The sequence below is a fragment of the Balearica regulorum genome, chromosome 8, assembly GCF_011004875.1.
Source record: "Balearica regulorum gibbericeps isolate bBalReg1 chromosome 8, bBalReg1.pri, whole genome shotgun sequence".
NCBI classification, from domain to species: Eukaryota; Metazoa; Chordata; class Aves; order Gruiformes; family Gruidae; genus Balearica; species Balearica regulorum.
In genome coordinates, this window is record NC_046191.1 from 13374910 (window position 1) to 13393507 (window position 18598).

The 18598-nt window shown below is 39.7% G+C and overlaps 1 protein-coding gene across 2 annotated transcripts in view; it reads left to right on the forward strand.

Annotated features, from left to right (window-relative positions):
• Positions 1-18598, forward strand: part of ST6GALNAC5 (ST6 N-acetylgalactosaminide alpha-2,6-sialyltransferase 5) — a 72182-nt gene that overhangs the window by 37345 nt on the left and 16239 nt on the right. The window lies entirely within an intron of this gene.

The following is an 18598-nucleotide window of genomic DNA, read 5'->3' on the forward strand; positions in this document are numbered from 1 at the left end:
CTCCTTTTTCTGTGTATTATCCAGTGACCATTTTACATAGAACTCATGAAACTCCTCGGAGCATCAGCTAGCTTCTTTAGCCTTCAGGCAAGCATGTTGTACAGTCTCTGTTCACCATTTCTTCTCATTATTCACATTAGATTTTCTTTCGCTGATTGCTGCGCTAAATGGTGGAAAGGAGTATTGAACTTCGAATTCTTTTTCTGCCTTACTCCTCATTCACCAAGTTGCCAACTGGCAGAGAGTGCAGAATCCTGAATTCTCTCTATGATAAGAGAAAGAACCTAGCTCAACATTGGGATCCCAGGTGCTAAGAAGTACATGGGAGAAAAACAAAATGGCCTTTCAATTAAACAAATCTGATGTGGAAGAGAGAGAGGAGGAATTTTATATTTGCTTTTCTGGTTTTGACCAGAGAATATTTGGCTTGAGAGCAATAAAATACCATTTTTTTTTGCTTATAAAAAGCATTTAAGAAACAGGACTGCAAATAGTAAGATGAAATTTGTATTTAATAGTAAGCAAGCAAGGCTGTGCCCGTGTGATAACTAAGCAGAGAAGTGAACAAAGGAAGCTTTCAAAGCACTACTGGTTGGTCTGATTTTGTAGTTGGTCAGTGGGAGGACCAGATGTAGTTGTTTGTTTGCCAAAAAGAAAGGCTAAAGAAATGGGAATTTCTAGAGCTTTTTTAGGGTATGCCTTATTGAAATGGCAGTGGGGGTTGTTGGCTTCTTTAGGATGTGCGTAATGGGAGTAACTTCGTGTTACTGTTGAGAGTCAAGGGAGGAAATCAGATGCTAGACTTATGCTAAGGAGCTCTGTAGGTGTTGAGAAGGGAGAAAGGTGTGATCATGGACTGGCACAGTTGTTTTGGTAGAGACTAACGTAGAAGCATTTGTACCCGTACGTCTGGTAGAAGTTGGCTTGATTGTGAGGGGGTGATGCAGCTTGCCTAGTACAAAGCAGTTCTTTACCATATAGCTGTATCTCCGATAGGACTGCTTTTTTGGCATAATATACTTGTTTTGCTATAACATTAACATGCCTCTGGAATAAAAATGACCTAAGAATGAGAAGGACTGAATACAGAGGAAGAGTGTCTCTGTCTCTTTGGGAGGGGTCAGTAGAGACAATAATGTAATGATAACATTCCTATCCTATGCATTGATATGGATTTTTTTTGTTTCCACTAAGATGGACTACCTTGAAAACTGGGTCAACTTAAATGCTGTCACAAATGCTCGTCACCAAGCATATATTGCTGCATACCTGTCACACTTGGCAGCTGGAACGAATTTCATGAAGAGACTGGGGTAAAAGGTGAAGCTCAGCAGGATTATTGGCTGTGAAGGAATCACACTTTTGCAGTTTGTCTGGTACAGAATGAAGGAAATGGGGCAAAATTGTGCCTAATACTGATAAATACGAATAGTATTTGTCCTTTTGTTTTTAAACTGATATTTTTTGTTAGTCATTTATTTGCATACATTTGGTAAATGCAGTATTATTCCCATGGTGGATTATTCTTGCTGCTTAAGAAACTGAATTTATTGACATATCTAGACATGGAAATTTACTGGGCATTGCTTGAAACCCTTTAGGGACTGAACGTTCTTTAAATGGAGTTAGTTTCAGTGTAATAATGGGATTGTTGGTGATAAATTACAATACTACATTTTTACTGCTAACCAAGGAAGAGCCTTTTAGAACATGCTCTTTCTTTTATGCCAAAATGAAGTTACATGGATGAAAGCCATGGTGTCCTCTCATGGCATATCTTTGCTCCAGCCACTCTTGATGATCATAGTTCACGGTAGAAAATTTAGGATTTGTGCTGGAGTACAACAGCACCTCATCCTAGTTGACCTGTCCAGTAACACTTGGGAAATAAGGGCACGTATGATTGATGTGCCCCTGTGTTGCATATCAGTAGGTAGCTTGCCAGCCTGAAGAGAGCCAACGTCAGTGCTCAAGCCTGTACTTTCCTCACTGTGCGAACACAAGCTGAAAGCATCCTCTGAGACAGATCATAAGCTTTCTAGTGTGGGTAGGAAAGTGGTAGGGAGCAGTAGTTAAAGTTCAGGCTAGCTCTGCAGCTAAAGCCTGCCCTAGGAGTAAATGATTCTCATCTGCATCTATATCCAATCAGGCCTTGGCTTTTTCACTGACAGTGCCTTCAGGATGCCAGAAGGCAGTGGTGGTTTTGTGATGCAAATCAGTCCTGCCAAGTCTTACTTACTAAGAAGGTGACTCATTCATTCGGGATCAATTTTTAAGTCAGCTAGTAACATCTCTCTCATTTGGCATGAAAGATTTTGCCAAGTGTTTCAGTGAGACAGTTACTCGTTCACTCTGAGAGAGTTGTATGTGAGTGCCAAGAACTGGACAGAGAGGCTGAAAAGCAATAAATTCACTCTCCTGGGGTGAGCAGAAATTTTGCCTGCAAAAATGAGTTGAAGAGTCGCTAGGTTTTTCTCTGGAGGAAGGCAAGAGCAAAGAGGACAAGAGTGGTCCAAATGACCTTACTGTTTTTACCAGGACATATGGCAAGTGACTCCTTAGTGGCCTCTTCTTCGGGAGTGGAGGGAAAGCAGTACAATAGAGTCTTTTGCTAAAGTCTGAAAGTAAAGAAATAGAGTCTCCAGTGCATCTGTTTGAGAGGAAGGGGGTAGGAATAGACTTGTTGAAACATGTGACATGTCCTGGAGAACAGGGATGGAGCCAGCAGCAGGGTGGCCACACAGAGAGGAGCTGCAGTGAAGCTGAAGGCACGTTACCCTGCAGAAGCTTTGTGTATACAGGAAATTCTCAGGCTTTGCTGCAGAACTGATTTTGGGGAGGAGGATGTATTAAACTGAGGCAGAGGAAATGCTGGGCATAGTTAGTTGAAGGCAGAGCTCCTGAAGCACTGTTCTCCAAACCCCTGGTGGGGATTTTGACACTAACAATAGTTAAAGAGGAGAACATGATGCAACACTTCCCACTTACGACTGCTCAAAACTTCTGAGTAGAGTAGATACAGATTGAGCAGCAATATCTCAGTTGTGATAACTACAGAAGTCTGAAGTAAGCATATATGACCATTCTTCACACATTCCCTAGGTATCATAGCTCTGGACAATCTACGTCAAACAATCAGAAATTGTGTCCAACTAATATATGGGTTTAAAAATCATAAGATGTAAATACTAATATTGTATTTGGAGTTTTATTTTTTCCTTTGCTTAAGACTACTGTATGCAGTAATTCATCCTTCTCTGTTGGTGATGCCTGAGTCAAGAAAAGCCTTATATGGGTGCTAGAAGGAAGGTTGTCTACTAAGGTCCAGAAATGCTGTTAAGTTGCAGGTTTAAGTCATAAGCAACCATCACTGTATTCCTGAGAGGGGGAAAAAAAAAAATCAAACACACCAGAACATAGGCCCTAAACTTGTCAATATATTGAAGTTACCAAAATATGCTTTCATTAAAATAACAGCTATATGTTTTTAACAAGTGATGAATACATACAGAAAACACATTTTATAAACTGTCCATAGGCTGAATTTGTCCATATGAAGTCTTTGGTAACCCTATGCTGATAGCAAATACAGAAGAAATAGAAAAAAGATTGAAATCTATAGTGTGCCCAACTGATGTCTATAACATCCTAAAATTCACATTCATATCCTCAATTTTTGAGGTGCTCCCTTCATCCTTCAAAATTAATTTCAGGGATGTTTCAAATGCGTTCTTAATTTACCATGTGTGCTTCATTTATGTTGTGTCACTGCAATGGCATGTATGTGGCATAGAGATTTTAGCCTAGAAAATAAAAATACACTGGGGAGTGAGCAACCATGAAAGAAAGGAAAAAACACTGAAAAAATAGCGAGTGGAGATGCTTGGTGCAAAGAAAGCAGCCTGGATTTGAGAGAGAATTCAACGATGCCAGCCTGCCTTTGAAAGCTTGCTGAAATGTGTTAGACAGTTGGAAACAGAGTTGTAAAGGGGAAATTTAATCTCCGTAGAAGACAGTGAAATTTAACTGATGCTGGATAAAGGGGAACCTCCTGTGATGTTGTATGGCTAATTTTCACAGAGAATGTTTAATTCTTTCAGATATTGCAGGTCTGCATTTACTGCTTTAGTAAATAGAAGTTGCTGCCTCTGAAAATCCATTTAGTAAATGTTATTTTGGAGGGTGTTGGCATCTTACACAGTACTGAGGCTTCTTTATTCACTTTTTACCTGACCCGCTAAACAACTGCAAGCTTTCCTTCATTCAGTAAGCTTTAGCTGAATAAAAACCCCTACCAATTCTTAATAAAATAATCAGATAAGAAAAGGCATAGTATTAAGATAAATGGTTAATATGTGGAAAATTATTCAAGACAGAAATACTCTGCCTGCAGTTCTATTAATTTTATCAATGCATATATAGTGCACAATTATGGTATATAAGAATTGCATACACCCATGTGCACTAGACTGCATGGTATCTACCAAATCTGTACACTGTAAATAATTTACATTTATTGCCAAGCAGAATCAGAATTTTCCAATCTCAGAGGAAAATAAAGTCTTGTCAGCCCATCATGTTGTCATTATTACTGAATGCCTAGTAACCATTTCCACAAATGTAAAAGTCTAGACATCTTCATGGATGAGATAAGTTGATTGATTCCTGGAGCCAATTTGCTCAAGATACAACTGTCTTTCTCATACTTGATGTAGCATTTGCTCTGGGTAAGAAGAACAAAGAGAATGCTAGTACTTGTTTGTGCTTTGGGCTAATCTGGAAAGGGTAGAATATTTTATTTTATATTTTATATACCCCCTGCTACTAGTCTTGCTAGCAGGGAGAAAAGAGGCAGTTTTCTACCATGATACTCACAGTGCTTAATTAATACTCACCAGAGCTAAGCCCTGTAGAAAACCACAGATACAATTTTTTGTTCTTGAAAAGGAGAAGCTGACAACTACTAAGACCCAAAGTGCCATGAGTAACACAGGAAGTATGTGGTTATTTCTGACAAAGATAGTGTGTTAAAGTTTTGTCTTGTGGGCTTGAGTTGGTCATTCCAGTCTTTTACTCAGGAGGGACAAACACATTGTAAAATACTGCAAGCTAATGTTGGATATCTGGTCTTCAAATAGGATTAAAAGGCATCATTCGGAACATCTGAGTGAAAGCTGTTTCAACATGCAAAATGCACAGAACCGAATTGCTGCAGACTATATTCAACTGCAAATAGTAAATATATATATGTAATTCACATCTCCATAGTAAGAGTTTGCACACTGCACAGAGCTTGCACGTATACTTTGTAGGCAGATACTGTTGAAGCAATTCAGGATGGCGATTGGTCCAACTTGTGTCACTTCCCTAATTTGAAAATCCCGTTGATAGTTGCACAGGAAAGCTGGTTTGACATAAAAAGATATGCATTGAACTTGAATATATAGTTTGTCTGTGATACTGTCTCTGTAATGCAGATTTCCTCTCTTAAGACACATTCACTTCAAAGTGTTATGCAAACTACTGCACTACAGCAGCAGCCATAGAAATAAACTACAGCATGTCCCAGCTATTACACACACCTGTCGAGCGCAGGGATCGAAAAACCAATCAGCCAGAGAGTGCTGGGATTGCACTGGTATGATATTTTCTGCAAATTTAAAAATAAAGACCTAGGATAGGATTAGGGTAATGTCCAAAGGAAGTCTTTTGTGGATACCAAGCTACAGCATTATGCTTTTAACCTGCTGTCAGCCCAGAAGGAAAGATGAATCTGTTTTCTTTGGATTATCTGAGGTGCCACTACCTGGCAAACCAGAAGTGTCTTCCATTTATGCACACTAAAGTGAGCACTAAGCAGGGCATGTCTTTATTAGCTCTGGGTAAGAGCTTTCCTATTCTTGTGTTAGCAAAGGCTAGGATTTATTACAACATAGTGTGGGAAGAAATTAGTCATCCATGATGTGGAGTAGGATATTTTCTCTTTCACATGGTTTCTCTGTGTCTGCCTTGTAAGCCACCAGCACTTTCCTCTGTTTTAGATGGTGCATTTGCATTTTCAGTTTGTACATTTCCCTTTCTGGTTTTGCTCTTCATTGGCAAATAAGAGGGGAATAGATACGAGAATTAAGGGGAAAGGTGGTGAGCACACCCAAAGCCACAGCAGAATGGTTTGGGGAGAAGTGATATCTTTAGATACTGCTACGGCATCTGGATACTTGGGAGCTACGTCCATGTGTGTGAACTAAACATAGAAATGCCAAGGTACTTAGAAGGGGCCCAATTTACAAGTCATGTGTCACTTTTTGCACTGAATGACTGATTTGTATTTGCAGTTAACACCATTTGTGTCTGAGACAGAAAAGTACATGTAGTGTTATGTTTGCGAGCAGTCAGACTTGGGACTGTAATGTGAAGTATAATGTCGCGTAGTGCTCGCCTAGTCTGATTTATGTCTTTGGAACAGCTTGTTACACACCCGGTGTGGGACTGGGTGATGGGAGTAAAGAAACCCCCACCTTTTCATGTGCCCTAACAGCAGATTGCCTGGTCTGCAGAGCTTTGCTGGATCAAAAGTAGATTAAACCTTTATTTAAGAATCACAGGATGGTGATAGTGCTCTTACACAGTAGCTGCTATTAAAATGTCAGCATTGCTGTCAGTCACCACCAAGTACCTGAGTTAGCGCTGTTTCCCTGATACTGAGAATGGAAAATAGACAGGTTGCTGCTTAAAGTGAACTATTGTAAATGAGGAGCACAGATTTAATCCTTTCTGATATGGCTTATTATCCATCTGTAAGATTAAAAATGTATGTTGTATTACTTCAGGGGTTACACTGACCTCTAGATTTCATGCTTCTAGATTTTACTACTTCTTATGTAGCATTATGTTTTTATTCCATATTTTGGCAATATCAAGACTTAGTCATATATTTGAAAGAAAATTTAAAGTTACAGGTAACACGGTAATTGTCCATTTTATGAAAACTTTAGGGCTTTGTCTTGTGAGCATTGTGCAAAATGGCAGATACTGATATCTTAACTAATTATTCAATCAAGGATTTGGCAGGTAAGTCAATGGGAGCGATGTACATTGGACTAGAATTGATCACACTTCATTCCCCATCAATTGGCAGAGCAAATGGTAGCTCAGATGATAAGCTAGGATCATTGCCAGTCATTTCTGGGCTCATGCCTTCCGTTTTTTCTTTCTTTTTTTTCTTCCAAACAAGAACCCCCAGACTACTTGATGAAAGTGAATGTCCTCTGATGTTGGTGAATAAAGCAATGCAGAGTTTTTGTAGCCGCTGAGGGACGTGAGACTATTTCTGGCTCCATAATTGATGCTGCTGCATAGTCCTATAATCACCTAACCTTATTGAATTGTCCCCATGTGAAGATTTGATTTCAAATTTAGTAATCATTATACATCATTTATTTTCACACAGATTACAGGTTCATCTGTAAAGTGACAGAATTTCACCCCAGAGCTCTTTGAATGTTGGGCTCTTCACTTTTACTCTTTTTGGATATGCTTGTGACACTTCCAACTTCGGTGATTTACTAGCAATTAGTAGGCTTCCATGACAGATTTATTGTAGCCTTCCAACGAGTGATGAATCAGGTATGTGGCTATGAAGAAGTGATTCCCTAGGACTTTTATTTAATACAGGCACACAGTTAGATCCTGTGAAGAGCTTTGGTGTCTAAAGCAGGACTTAACCCAATTAAAGCTCCACACCTAAACCTAAGTGTAAAATTGCAGTTTAAAAAAATCTTTGCTTAGCTGCTGTCTAACCCTGAAAGCATGTAAACCAACTCACTGTTTCTTCATTTGAATTTCAAGTGAACTGGATGCCTACACTTCTTTTTCTGCATCTGCCAAAATGCCTGATTCCTGTATAAGGCTGCTCAGGAGCTGGAAATTAGAATTTCTTTCTCCCAGATGCTCTGCCTGTTTCAGCAGACCCATCCTACATTCATACAGCCAGCCATGCCCCTAGAAACGTAGCTGGAAGGGATGGTACCATCTACTCATAGGAGTTGTTTCTTTCTATCACTGTTGGCTACAGGGTAGTTCATGCTTGGTGTGAGGTTTTTGCATGCAGTCCAGTTTCTGAGGTTGTGTTATTTTGTTCCTGTCAAAAAAGGTAACTTACTATTTACCTTTTGGGATAGGGATTGATTCCTTTGGAAACAGTGAATATTCAAAAATAATCTAGTTGTGACAAGACCAAATGTTTTTGCATTAACAAGCTTTCTTTTCAAAATATATTGATCTGTTCTTTTTATTTGCTCTCCCAGATGTCTATTGCTCAATACTGATTGAAAAAAAATCTCATTTTTTATGTGAAACCATCCACATGCTAAACAAATACACATTGAACCAAAATAAACTATTTTAATAACTTTTTTTTAATTAAATGCAAATGCAGCATCCATTGCAGTCTGTTAAAGCAAACAAAACCCCCAGTGCGTTTAGCATGTTAAAAAGGAGATTTTTGCTGTGTTCACAATGTTATACAATAATTAAAAAGGAAACCAGCTAAGCCTTCAGAACCTGTCCCCTTCTATAGAATGTAATTAATTTCTGTTTAATTATAATAGTAGGGCTGTAGTGTGATTATTATTTTTCAGTGGTAGAAATCCTGCACTGTTGCAGTTTTTTGTGTTTTGGGAAGCAGAACACATGACAGAAAGGGAAAGATTTGAACCACGCTCAAGCTGTAATTAAACGCTGACACCTCAGTGGAGTTTGGCTGCTTATTTCTTTAAATGTGGATTTCCAGGACGGAGGCTCCTCCCGGCTGTACTATGCTAACAGGAGCAACAGTTTCTCCTGGGAGGATGTGTTGATTTCTCCTTGGATGTGCAAATCTGGGAAATAGGCAGGCCTGTCACAGTGCAGACACTGCCATGCTCAAGGTGAAATTCCCACTTCGTTCACACTGGGTTTTAGGATGTCAGGGTGCCAGCTGTCCTCAAGGGCCCTCCCTTGAGAGTGGTGTGGACACTTGTGGTCTCACTGAGCCTGTGACCTGGCAGGCTGTCAGGATTATGCTCTCATGCCATCTCCTGGCAGATTGTCACTGTGTTTGCCTCTCCGCACTGTGTCCTTTCTGCCATACCCTGTCCTCTGGAGATGTATTTGTCGTCACAGCATGCCAGCCCTGTGAGATCAGCGTGGAAGCCAGTGGGGCCGCACAGCAGGGGATTGGAGAGGACAGTGCAGGTACGGGGACACTGCGCAGAGCCCTCCTGGGGGTGCTGCATGCTGTGGGGCTCAGGTGTTACACTTGCGCAGGGTGCTTGCAGTAAGGTGGACACAACTGCTGGGCTTGAAGGGTGTGCCAAGAGTGTGAAACATCAGGCAGCTCCCAAGAACCACAGATACATGTGGGCATGTGGGCAGTAGAAAGGCTGGTACTGCCCTCGCCCTGCCAAGCAGGCAGTGGGGTTTGGGCAGCTGCAGGCAGAGTCTCCTGGCCCATTCTGCTACAGGGTGAAGCAGCCCCTGAGGGCAACCCAAGAACCATGCAGTGAAGACAGGACGAACCACCCAGTCACATCTTTGATCAGTAGAGCGAAGCAGTTACACCTGATGAGTAGCTGGTCTTCCTTGTTTTTAATTCTCTGCTGAAAGATTCCCATACAAAAACTATCAACACTTCGGTGTTTCTCCCCTACAAGAAGAAAATACCCTGCTGTCTCTCTTGAGAGTTGAAATTGTGGCTCTAAAGAGGTCTAGGTTTGTCACAAATGGTGTTGAGGTGGGTGGGCATTATTTGGGGCAGTAAAGCTGGAAAGATGGCCTACATGTCCAGTGCAGAAAAACTATTTTAGAGTATGCCTGTTGCTCTGAAGAAACTGTTTGACAGAAGTTCGTTCACATGAAAAAAAAATCCTGAGCTGCAGCCAGGCGTGGTAGAGAGACCTGAAAGCAAGTGTTGGTTACAGAACTTAAAATTTCCTGCTGGCAAGTATCAGTTAGATGTCAAGGCATTCAGTAGTGGTGATTTGAAACAATGAAAGATTAAGAGATACTTTGAAAAACCTCTGTAACCTAGTACTTCTTGGTGATGCTGCCATATTCTCCTTTTCATTCTTCCATGACCACCACCACCATCACCCATCTTCTCATAGCATTTTGGCATGAATTTTAGGTACATTCAGTGTCACTAAAGAAAGCAATGCCATCTATCCATCTTTTTCTTTTTTCTGCCTTGTTTTTACTTTTCTTTGCCTCCTATTCCCATTGTGAAATGCATCCAAGGAGTGATCCAGTGAAACATACTCCCCCCGCAACCCAGGAAGAAGTGAGCAGGAATTGTTTAATGTCACTACCAGGTAAAATGCACTTCAAATGACACACACATCACATGCAAGGAGTACAATTTAGGACTAGTAATGTAAAATAAAAAGATAAAGTGTGTAAAGCACCCACAAATCTCCTGGGACTCTGGTACTCTGAATTTCACCTCTTTGCAGGAAGGTTTCATTTCTGCTGCTGCTCACTAAAAGATGATTTTCTTTTTTCCTGATTTCTGTGGTATCTGTTCTTAAATCTCTTGCATCCTCTCTATGGCACACCCTTCTACACTTCAAATTCCTTGACCAAATGCATTGAGCAACTGTGGATTTCAGTTACATCATTTCCCCTGTTACAGATAAGCTACCTCTTTAAGCAAGGAATATTACTGAAGAGTGTTAACCAAGTGCCTGGGAATCATACTTCACTCAAATCAGTTGACGGTAAAACATAAATAAAAGCATTTATGTGCCCCAGCCACAAGAGATGGCATAGTTATAAACATCTGTGAAATACATAGATACGGAAATAGACTTAACGCGCTTCTAGCAAGGTCAGCCTCTCTCTCCCTGTAATTAGCTGACTTGCTCTCAGCTCTTTCTTGGCTCAGTTTTTCAAGGACTCCCTCTTCTCATTTGCCCTGCAGCTCAGGGTACCTTCCTCTGAGAGAGACCTTTCTCTCCAGCCAGCTTTTGTCTCTGGTTCCTCTAGAGATTCCAGGTAACCCCATCCTTTTCACCCAAACTTATTTACCCCTAACTTATATAGAAGACAGTTTTGATGTTCTGCTATAAATTCAAGAGCATCTCTTTGGAGAAACAATGCCATGTTGGCAGACAGGGTGCCATCTCTTGTACTTGATTGTCTAATTAACCCTCGGTAGTAGGTGCATTTCAGTGCTAAATGTTTCCATCCACTGAATGTTTAATTTCATATTAACCTGCGCACTGACAAATAGACTCGATACAAACATCCTGATTGGATAAATGTGTTCATTTATTTTTTTTCTCCTGATCAGTACTGTGATAATAGTAAACAATTGGAGAGACAAGTTTGGAATGCTTGAGACCCTTTAAACCCCCCTCCCCTGAATTCAAAGTATTACTTTTCCAATTTAGTTGTAGTCCGAAACTAGTTAAAATTATAGTGATGCATAGTTGCAGATACAGATACAGATTTTTAAATATCTGTCTTCAAAATGTTTTCTTTTCATCTTGTTTTAGTCCAAAACTGAACATACTAATATTTTAGCCCAAAACACACTCCTTTTTTCTTCTGTACCTGTGTGCAGGGGCAAAATTCCCAGTAACTTTCCACATCTTGTACCTATTGAATGAAATGAATGTTTTGACCAATTTTGCTGCCAGTACCTGATTCCCGCATCTATCTGTCTTTAGTATCAATATGCCAGTGATTATGGAGGCTACCTTGGGATCCTGCTGTAGAGGTGGTACAACTTTGTGCGTTTTTGAACCTGGTACATCCTCAGAAAAACATTTTAAACTCAGATTTTTTTTTTTAATCTGCTTTCATTCCCTAATTTCCGATGTGCTTTTAACTCAGAGGGACAGAAGTAAAAGTGTACAGAGCAGTCTGGGTTAATATAAAATAAGCTGATGAAGATTACATGGAGCTAGCCACATGAAAATCAAAAGGCCTTAGAGAACACTGTGAGGCTGAACATTTTTGACAGTGTTTGAAACAAAGACCTTTTTGAACAAAGATCTTTGAAAGGAATGAGGAGCCTTATTTTTTATTTCAGTCTACTTCACCTTGATAGAGAAATTCAAGACAAAATATATTTTAGAGAAAATTCTCCATGGGGTCAGTAACTTTCTATTCATACATTTGGTCTTAAATTTCATCTGGCCTGTTCTAGGGACTCTGCGTGCGGTGTTGACGTTATGTTAAAACCGGATGCCATTGGAAATGCTTGCCTGTGTCCTTGCAATTGCTATCGCATCATTGCCTTGTAGCGATAATAGTCATAGTGAGAGTTTAGATGCATTTGGATAAGCCAAATAAATAGTGTCATAGAAAGAAACAAGTGCTTGAATTTGAAAACTTAGGCACAGACTTTAAGGATCAGTAATGCTTAGCTTTAAAGCTAGGTTAGATTAAAAAAGTGACCCTGTAAAACTTGAAGCTCAAAAAAATCTTGCATGGCCATGACAGGTGCAGAGAGAGCAGCTGAGGGTATATGTCCATGAAGCATTTAAACTGGAAAGAATTGCCAAAATGTAACCAAAGCAGATGGGAGAAGTTGATGTGAAAACTTTCTGAAGCAAAAATACAAACTGTCCAATACCTTTTCAGTAGACTGTTGAAATAATTCCTGTTTTTCTGACACTTCACTGATAACAATTTGCATAGTTAAGACACCACGCTTGTGGCTTTATTGCATTTTAGTGCAAGTACTTTAGCTGCAGAACAAAAGTAAAGCAGTTTGATGTAATATGGATGTCTATTTGCACTTCTTTTAAGATAAACATTAGGCAATAACCATTTCTTTAGAGCCTGTATATTGTTCGTATGATTCTCTCTCTTGTATAACAGCTCAAGTTCATCAACATGATACATTCCTGCCTGATTTTCCAGTTCTGTCTTTCATTGAGGATATTCTTTTCTTTCTCTGATTGCTTTTTCTTCTTAGACCATTACTCTAGTTGATAGCTTCAGGTTATCATTGTATCCTATCTCCCTCTCCAATAAGCCTATGATTGATACTAATCTTCCTCATGGGACACATTTATAGGATGCAGGATAGAAACTACTCTCTAAATCTTAGCTTTATATGTGCTGACAATTTGCAAGGTTGCACCTTATATTCACTTCAGGCAGCTTAGGGGAAAACATCAGCACCTGGTAATCATGCTTCCAAATAAGAAGAGAAATGCACTCCAGATACTAAAAGTTATCTTGTTGTTCAGTCTTCTGTGCTGCTTCTGCTTGTATTTTATTTAACTAGAAAGGGCTCGGTTTCTGTAGGTGGTCAATGTCCTGTAACCAAACTCATGCCTTTTCTTTCCAGTGAGAGGAGCCATATTTTAATTAATCTAATGGAAGATTTGACTAGCAGGCAGCCCCCTGAAAAAGAGTTAATGTGCCGGAAAACACTTCACACAAGCAGAAGACTCTTCATTGACTAATGTGCTTAACGGTACTTTTTCTAAGAAAATTATCCCAGTGAAAGCTTTATGGAGTGCATTTGTTTTTCTATTTTTCTTTTCATAATATAGCCTCATGTTTTGAAATTGAATTAGATATGTCCGAGGACCTTTTGAAAATAGAATTACGTATTTTTACTACAGGTTTTGCAGATCCCCATCAGTATAGTGTCATGGAAAACAAAAACATTCTATTCCTTGGAGGAATAAAACCTAGGGTTCTGTGATCTGTGATCACTAGTGTGATGAATGCATTTGCTGAAGTTTGGCTATTTCACTGTTTCTACTTATCAAATATGTGAAGGCATAGTCCAGTTATATAATTAACTCCAAAGAATCAATGGGAAATGAAGATGCTAATGTTTCCACAACATTTGCATATTCAAGCTCCACAGCCCAAGAAACAAAGAGAAGTAATAAGAAAATAATTTGTTTTATCTTTTATCTTTTCAAACAGACATGCATTTATCTTTATAAACAGACTTGCCAGACCTTTTTTGAATTGCAAAGTTTTGCTGCAAAGGCTTGTTATTTGCATTTGCATAAGGATTAACAATGTTGGGCAAGTGGTATCTCCTAACCCTTTCTGTTTACTTGCGTGATATCAGTTACTGGGTTACAGTTTTGAAGGCAATCAGTACTTTTAGTTCAGTGGATAATGCAGTTTGTTTTCATGGCAGATTCGCTAATGTTCCAAAAGTCTAGTTCAACAAAAATTATAAATGTATTTGTTCAGAGGATTTTTCCCCCTTCTTTAAGAGCTCTGTACCTGCTAGCATAAGGGTTAAAGAATGTAAATTGATGGAACTTGAGGGGAAAGTCTGAGCTGGCATGCAGAGTGTAGAAATTAAGCTACACTCCCTATCCAAACATACATGTGAAAATGTCATGGTCAAACCAAAATCATCTCTTAGATCAGAACTTGGCACCACAAAGATCAAAACTCCCAGAGACTTGACAAGGGCGTGTACCATAGCAAGTTGATGTTGGTTGAAGTTCAAAACTCTCTTCATGCTTTAAGTGTGCTTTTTTGTTCTAGCTTTTTATACACAGAAGTGTTCCCTAAAATATCCCAGTATGCATCTGAATGATTTTTACTGTCCAGAGAAGACTAGTTTGACAGCGTGATTTCATAGCATGTCAGGTAGATGGGACTTGAAAAATACCAAAGCAATGCTTTTTATGCTTGTATGTTTTTTCATTTTTGGTTCTTTTCATATTATTATGAAAGCACTGTTCCAACATCAATATATTACAAAGCAAAAATTATCAGGGCACTTGCATTATTTTCACAGGATCATGTCTCCCAGAGTACTTGCATTGTGGAAATCACTTCTGAAGTGCACAGCTGTACTTCACTAATGAGGCAGCTTGAGCCCCACAGCTTGCTTGCATTGCCTTACACTTCGCAAAAGTGAAGCTTCAGGGTTTCTATTCTACTTTAAGGTGATTGCTGGGAATTTCTCAAAGAAAAGCAGATTTGGCCTTACAGTCATCAGTCTTCTAGGGAAAATATTAAGGAAAGAGGCACACCGATAGAAATAATAAGTATAGCTTGTTCATGAGGGACAGATGTAGTGGCAAGAGAAGCTTTATATGTATGTGAAACAGTGCTGAGTGACAGGGGCTCACAGGAGCTGGAGCAGCCATTTTTGTGACATGCCAGCAATGGGCTGGGGATGCCTGGAGCTCCTGCGGAGCTAGGGGTGCCCGTCATGACAGTGGGGTTGTCCTTAAAGCCTCTGGGAGAGGAGAACTGGGAAGGAGCAACCAGCCTAGTGGTCCAGTGGTCCCAAGCCAGCAGCTTGTGAGAAACCTCAAAGCTACAACAAAGTAAAAAGTTAGAACCGAAGCTGTCAGGACAAAATATGGTATTGCTGGCAATGCATTAATTAGTATTGTTGCCAGTGGCTGATGACCCACCAATCAAGAACAAGCCATAAGAAATAAATTACATTGAACATGGGGTAAACACAGGGTTCATTAACATCAGCGTATGAAATGCTGATTAAATTCTGTGCACAAAGGAACATAAAATGCAAATACTGAGGTAACATACAGTGAGTGTCACAAGCTAGCTGTTGGGCTTAGGCTGGGCACAATGGGCACAAGGTAGGGGAAACATGAAATTCCTACCAATTAAATTATCTGCATTATAACAAAAAAGAAAAAGCTAGACTACTCTGGAATAAGCTTACTTTCTCCTGACCCAGTACGACTGTCTCTTGCACTGTTTATGTGTGCTTTTTCAACCATCAATATAGCCCTATACTGAATTAATTCAATTGAAAATGGAAGCAGTTTTGCTTTTCTGTACATCAGTCTTCTTATTTCTACCACTGCTTTTACTTTAGTGGTCAGTTTGGGAGTTCTTGCAGAGGAGATTGTTGGTTCAGTAACACACTTCAGGTAGTTAATACAGAGTGAAGAAGCCCTACAGCTTTTCATTCCAGATCAGACAGAGGACAAGCACGCTGCTGCTAGCTAACAAAATGCCGTAGAGGTGCTGCAGTGCAAGAGAAAAACTTCGCTGTCAAGTACCTTACTGATATTTTGCACTTCCAGTCTCAAATGCTTACTTAAAGGTCATTCATCCAAAAGGAATTTGGATATTCTTTAACCTTTCTTGGTCTCTTCCTCTCTCCCCAAACACTTTGAAGTCATCTGTAATATTTCTACATGTATCTATGAGGAATGCTGGTGTTCATGAACTGACAGGTGGTCTTTTTCTGCTCATCTCAGTAATGAGCTGCTCTTCACTCCAGAAGATTTTTTTTTTTCCTGGCCAGGTCATCGTGGCCAAGATAAAATACTCTATTTTTTATTTATGGAAGGGAAACTTTTATACTACTGATAATGGAGTGATCTGAACGTAGTACCCTTGAAAGTAGGTCATTAAGTATTCAGTATAAGATAAAGTGTGTTTTCCACTGTTCCTGATTTTACTGGAGGGAATTGTCTTGTTTATTAAATCTTGGCTTTAAAATCAAAAGACTTCTATGAGAAAAAATTGATTTCATCACAAAGAAAATAATTATATCTACGAGTAACATATTTTGAATCAGGAATAACATTTTTCCATTGATTTTTTTTTTTGAGCAATAAAGTGTCTGAAAATAACATTTTTCTATCATTGGACAACATAGATTTTAAAGTCAATTACAGAGCAAATTGCCTCAAATTGGAAAATACAGGAACAACCATGGCATTGTTTTTTGTTTCTGTTTGTCTCTTGGTTGGTATTAAACAAGTCAGATGTACAGGATATAGCAACAGTACTTACCGGGCTATAATCGATGTAAGTGAAAGTTGCCAGGAGTCAGTTTGGCCCGTGACACTTCCAGCAGAGCAAGGTTCACTCACGTGGTGTGGCCACTAAGGTGCTGTTATGGGGTTTACCAGAATGCAGCAGGGTTCACCCGCTCCTTCATTCCCTTGGGACAGCCCATCTATCCTGGCAAAGCACCAGTTGATTTTGCTGCCGTCTGGGGTTCTAGCACTCTGAGCTTGCTGTCTTGTAACCTCTTTTCTCCCTCTCCCCATATGTATTTTTAGGTGACTGGAACTGAGCTGTAATTCAGGCGATTTATTTGGTTGATACTTGACTTGTTCACTAAGTGCCCTGAGTGTTGATATGACTGATTTGTGTTGTAGAAGTAGCCACATGCTCTGCCATGTTGTGCAAGGTGCTATACATTTAGCTCAGGCACACATGAAATGGTGGCTGCTTATTGACAATGGGTACCATCAAATGTCAGCACCTTTTGCATGCATGATATGTTGCATTACAAGATAATTAATACAGATGTCATAAAACTCACCTACCTCTCACCCTACCCCATTTCTGGGCATTTTGAAGCAGGGTTCATGAAGTGAGGGTTGCATTGCCTACCTGAAGTATAACTCGTATGTCATGGGTTTGCTTTTTTTTTAAACAAATATCACTGTAATAATTACTGTAACAGAGAGCTTTGTGTGGAGTTAATGTTCTTCTGGCTTAATGGCCCCTGGTTATTCTCAGGCCATCAACTTTTCCCAGCTGGTCATCAATCCCAAAGAACTGCCTTGTGCCTCCATTGTTATTGCTTAAGTAGATGACATTTGTGGTACAACCGCTGCCTCCCAGTGAGATTATATTGCAGCCAACAGCTCCCCCCACCCCACCCACTCCCGCTTTCAATATTGTCAAAGCATTATAAACAGCTGCTATGAGAATGTTGTGGCTGTTGGCTGTGACTTCCTCCGACAATTTTTAGGTGCCGAGTTCTGTAGATTTCGACTGAAAGAATCTGAGATGAGTGAAAATTACTTGCCCGGAGCAGCTATGCGGGCTCAGTCTCCATGCATCACTCAAGAGGTAGCTGGGCAATACCTGACTATTTCAGTCTAAAGAGTTTTTCCCAGAAGGAACAGTTTTCAAACAAGGTCTGGGACAGATACTTAGAGGGGTGTTAATGTTTATCATCTAGCAAATGTTGATGTCCCCTCCCTTACCAGCCCCCCCCCCAAGTTTCCACAGCTCTACTGATGGTTGCCCTTGTTTCCTAAGAATTTCTCTGGCAGACTTTTAAAAGAAACAAGTAAGTTGTAGCTCAGTAGGCCAGAAAACAGCAGAGATGGTTTAGGTGAAAATGTCTTGCTATGTGGATATGCAAACCTATGTGAGTTAACATTGGCGCTGACTACATTTCCTTTAACCTCATTAGCACTTCATCTTGCTTTCCCAAGCATGATGATGGAGCAGCTAGTTCACCTTAGAGCCTTTTGCTAGGTAATTCATCAAAGAAGTGGCAGATGAAAGCTTAAAGGAGAATGCATGTAAATACTGCATTAGGAACCTTGGCTCACAAAGGCATGAACAGTTCTACCCATATCATTAGCTCTGGTTTACAATCCATGTATGCGACAGAAAAAGGACTTTGTTGTTTGGTCATGATGGTCATACAAAGCTTACTGGTTGTATCATTACACAAATTGTATAGTGTAGTTATTTTGTCTTTAATTAAAAAGCATTTCGTCATTCATTAGCTATTCTCATAGAAAACAAGCTCAGACTCCAAACACTTACTACCTTCAGAACTAAAAAACAAGTTACTTAAATAAAACACCCCCTTTCAAAT